Source organism: Ptiloglossa arizonensis, chromosome 5 (assembly GCF_051014685.1).
Source record: "Ptiloglossa arizonensis isolate GNS036 chromosome 5, iyPtiAriz1_principal, whole genome shotgun sequence".
Taxonomy (NCBI): Eukaryota; Metazoa; Arthropoda; class Insecta; order Hymenoptera; family Colletidae; genus Ptiloglossa; species Ptiloglossa arizonensis.
The window spans coordinates 21,389,696-21,395,034 of NC_135052.1; positions in this window are offsets into that span (position 1 = coordinate 21,389,696).

Below are 5,339 nucleotides of genomic sequence, written 5' to 3' on the forward strand. Positions count from 1 at the left end.
CTAATAATACAGGGTGCTTCATTTTTTATTTCAGATGGATTAAAAGTGTCATACATTACGTTACATATTGGTATATTTTGACAAAATTCAACATTTTTAAATGAAATTTAGTAGCTTTGCAGATTAATGTATGCCCTGTCAGACGATAGAAACAAATTGATAAAATAACGATAGTTGCTTCCGAGAAACAAATTTTTGTATCTACTTTATCTTTCAATTCGTCATCCCTTATCTATATACCTGAGGTCGAAGTAGATTCAGCTCGTAAAGAACAGAATTTACAAATTTTTTCTTGGAGATAAAATTTAGTAGACTTGTAGTTTAATATATATTTTGTTATATAGCAGAAGTACATTTAATAAAATTGCGTTCTTTTAAGTTCAGTTTTTTTAAAAGAAAATTTAAAGAATCTTCATCATCCTGATTTATTTGCAGAGGATCAGGTGGACCTTGGCAGTAAACTACAAGGTGTATATTGAAGATAAAATTTAAAAGATTTAACGTTTAATATATCAACTGTTAAATGACAGGAGAAGGTTTGATAAAATAGGGAAAGTTATTGCAGAGAGAAATTTCTAAAATCTACTTTGGCTTTCAACTCGTCACTTTTATCTATTTACTAGACTTAACACAGAAGAAAGTTTCTAAAATCTACTTTGCCTTTCAACTTTTCACTTTTATCTATTTACTAGACTTAACACAGAAGAAAGTTTCTAAAATCTACTTTGCCTTTCAAATCGTCACTCTTATCTATTTACTAGACTTAACTGTTTAATACTGTAAAATAATAATAATAATAACAATAATAGAGAAAGGTTTGATAAAATCGCGAGTGTAATCGCAGAGAGAAATTTCTAAAATCTACTTTGTCTTTCAAATCGTCACTCTTATCTATTTACTAGACTTAACTGATTAATACTGTAAAATAATAATAATAATAACAATAATAGAGAAAGGTTTGATAAAATCGCGAGAGATATCGCAGAGAGAAATTTCTAAAATCTACCTTGCCTTTCAAATCGTCACTCTTATCTATTTACTAGACTTAACTGTTTAATACTGTAAAATAATAATAATAATAATAATAATAATAATAATAATAGAGAAAGGTTTGATAAAATTGCGAGAGTTATCGCAGAGAGAAATTTCTAAAATCTACCTTGCCTTTCAAATCGTCACTCTTATCCATTTACTAGACTTCACTGTTTAATACTGTAGAGTAATAATAATAATAACAATAATAGAGAAAGGTTTGATAAAATCGCGAGGGTAATCGCAGAGAGAAATTTCTAAAATCTACCGTGCCTTTCAAATCGTCACTCTTATCTATTTACTAGACTTCACTGTTTAATACTGTAAAATAATAATAATAATAACAATAATAGAGAAAGGTTTGATAAAATCGCGAGGGTAATCGCAGAGAGAAATTTCTAAAATCTACTTTGTCTTTCAACTCGTCACACTTATCTATTTACTCGAGATCGAAGTTGATCCAGGTCACGGATCAAGGAGCAACTCTACATAGGAGTTTCAACAGGAAATTACGAGCGTGCCCAGTGACTCAGACCGATACCGGTCTCCTCCAGGAAGCGACGCCGTCGACGAGGACTCGCGCGACACTGGCTAGGCGATTGTGCCACGACGGCCGTGCAACTTTCTCGCTCGTAGATTTATGCACAGACACGGAAGAAGCTTGAAACCGGGCCCAGTGGGTGCACCGGTGGTCGCAGTGCATTAAAGATCGCTGTAGCGCTTGGATCGCGACGCGTCCTTGACAGATCAGCCCCTGGTTCGAAACCAGTACAAAGGGTGAGTACTCGAGAGCCATTTCAGTATCTCGATTTTCCCAACGGGGCATTCACTACTTCTTTATGTACGAGAAACTGGTTGTCGTCGTTTTAGAGTCGTCGAATAAGGGCAAAATTTGATTAGAATCAAGGATGACGAATAAAATATTATTTAATCGATCGATCGCTTGGGCAAGCTTCTGTTCGTGCAACATGAAATAAAAGAGGGCGTAATTAATATTTTATTTCATTGAAATTGCCACGTCACAGTTTGAAATTCGAATTTTCATTAAATGGTTTCTTCAATTGTGAAATCTTCAAACGATGTTATAGTGTGAGAATAAATGATTTGAAATGTTTCTTCAATTTATAAAATTTTCTTCATTTTTTAAAATTGTGAATTTTTTTTTAGTAGTAAGGAATGCAAAGATTCAAATAAGAATTGTATCCATATCTGATTCAACGATTATAGTAATGTGTAATTTTACCATGTGATCGAATTTGTTTTCTTTTGTTTCGAACACGTGCTTCCTAACCTAAATTGTAAGTTTAATACCGAGCACATTTCTACAAAATTTGGTACTATTTTATCATTATTAACAAAACTCTGAATTATAATTTTCTTTATACAGAATGACTCTCGAAGAGAACTTAGAATCACAGACTGAAACATTCGTGTTTGAAATAAAAATATTGGCTTCGTAAAATGTATAAATTACAAAATTATTTGTTTATAATTATTTTAAATTATTAAGAAAAATTTCTATGGTTTTTTTTCCTAGAGATTTAACAAACGTAATTGTCTTCATGCTTTCAAATTTATTTCGTTTCGTGTTCGAAAGTCGAGATGTGATCAAGAGCGGCCATATTTGGTGGAGCTATAAAGGAGCATTGTAGGTTAAGAAATGTGAGGAAGTTAGTTGTGGTTACTATTACAACCGAGTAAATTATGCAGTGGTCGACGATTTCTTTCCTAAATTTCCTGAATGATCCTAAATGGAATTTCAATTGACTGATTCCTTTTCTCTTATAATAGCATTTCCAAAGTTTGTATCTGTTATATGCAGATACTTAAGATTAAGTGGTTGAAGTTTGAAAAATGATTTATTCAAAGTGGCATAATAGTAATAAACATTTTCTAATTGTGTTCTACAGAAAACATTTTCGTGATGTAAATACAATACTAACTGACAGAATAATGCCCCTTTTTTGTTATAGACAAAAAGTGACAATCAAGTTTTTAAAAAATATTTAAAGCAATGATAATTAGTTTCAGTGAATAGCCAATTATTTTAACCAAGTATAATCGAATCCTTGTACCGAGAAGAAATTTAAAGTATTAATTCTACCAAGAAGGGTTTAAAATTCGATTAAAACTTTATTTCAAATTTGACATAAAATAGAAGTAGCTCCTTCAAAACTATCTGAAAGCAATGATTAAGAGGTTCGATGAATAGAAAATTATTCTAAGAAAATGTGATTGAATGTTTGGACCGTGGAGAAATTCAAACTATTGATTTTCCAAAGTAGGTAAAAATTCGATTAAAATTTAAATGTAAATTTTACGAAAAATGAAAACTGCTCGAGAGCTTCAACTTCAAATTATTTTAAAAGAGTGTGATTGAATCTTTGGATATAAGAGAATTCTTTCTAGGGGGTTAAAAATTTAAATTTAAGTTCCACGAAAGATAAAAATTGCTCGTTGGAAAATTATTTAAAACGCTGTTAATGAGAGTTCGATTAATAAGAAATGCTGGAAAAATGCAATCGAGTCTTCGAACGAAGGAGAACTTACGATCGCGAGTCTTAAAATAAACTGGTTGCAAGACAGCGTGGACTGGCACGCGAACAGCAACTGGAACTCCATAAACGATACTCCACGAGTCGTTGAATGATTAGTGGTTACGTTGAAAACGAAATCAACCGAAGGGAAAAAACGTCAGTGTTGCGGCAACATCTGCGACAACAGAGAAAGCAGTAACGAGTCGCTCTTATGCTACCCGTTGCATCAACGGACGTAATAACAAATCATTGCATATTACGTCTCGATATCTAATGCACGTGGTGTGCATAAGTAGCAGAATGCACAGTGAAATTGAAATGATGAAATACGCGATTGAAAGAAAATAGGAGAAATCATGGTTGAGCAGTGATTGATCCTTTCCTAGATTTGCAATTGTTTGTAAAAAAAGGCAATCATCGGAATAACAATCAATGAATTAGTCATCGCTGAAATTAGTCATCGATGAATTAATCATCAATGAATAAATGATTAAATAATCGAAAACAGTATTTGTAAATTCTAGTCATAAATGGTATTTATAATCGTTAATCGTAAATGACATTTAAATTTGTAATCATAAATGATATTCGTAATTTACAAACATAAATGGAGTTTGCGTTATGCGAAATTTCTAATCATAAATTAATAAATTTGAATATCTCGTTAAAAGATCACTTTACCATTTACTAGCTTCCATACTGTTTTCCATTACCAGTTTATCGACGAAACCGTGCTTAAAAGTGTAAATCATTTCGTGATTCACTGGCTAATGAGACGTGGTTTATGATTACATTTACTTCGATAATCTGAATCATCTCGTGTAACTCTTTAACGAACTACAAAACGGGAGAAATGACTCGCGCGAAATGACGCATTTCTAATGAATCGTAAAATCTATCGGAGCTTATTAACGCGAATAATTTAACGAAATTTATGAAAAATCTAGCGAAACTGCAATTATTTTCTAACCGCTGCAAACGATGCGGTTAAAATTAGAAAGTTTCTTTTAATTTTTAAAATGTATGTAAAAAATGTACACTTCTCTTTCGATATTCTTAACTCGAAATTTATACAAATAATTCGATAACGAATGATAGACGAAAAATTAAAAATTTCTACTATTTTATATTTCTCGGTTTTCTAGTGTCAATATTTTACAAAATATGACAGAAATTTGTACAAATTATTCGATAACGAATGATAGACGAAAAGTTAAAAATTTCTTCTATTTTATATTTTTCGGTTTTCTCGTGTCAATATTTTACAAAATATGACAGAAATTTATTCAAATAATTCGATAACGAATGATAGACGAAAAGTTAAAAATTTCTTCTATTTTATATTTTTCGGTTTTCTCGTGTCAATATTTTACAAAATATGATAGAAATTTATACAAATAATTCGATAACGAAAAATAAAAAATTTCTCTCATTCGATATTTTCGGGTTTCGCGAAATGGTTTGCGAAATATAACAGAAATTAGGACGGCTCCGTGTCGTGGAGAGCAACAGAAATTACAGAGCGATTGTTGCTCAATTGCGAGTGAATCGTGAAATATTATAGCAATTCGCTAATCACAGAACGAACGTCCGTCGTGGAAAACCACGCTAGAAGTTCACTCGCGAGACGCGAGATTCTCACTTTTACTTTCTCCCAGCTCGTGTGCACGTGCATCGTAATGCATCGCTTGCAGCGCGTGCACCCACGACAAAAGTCGCGTACGATGCGGCAGTTAGTGAAAGCATCGAGGCGTGGATGCAACAGGATGA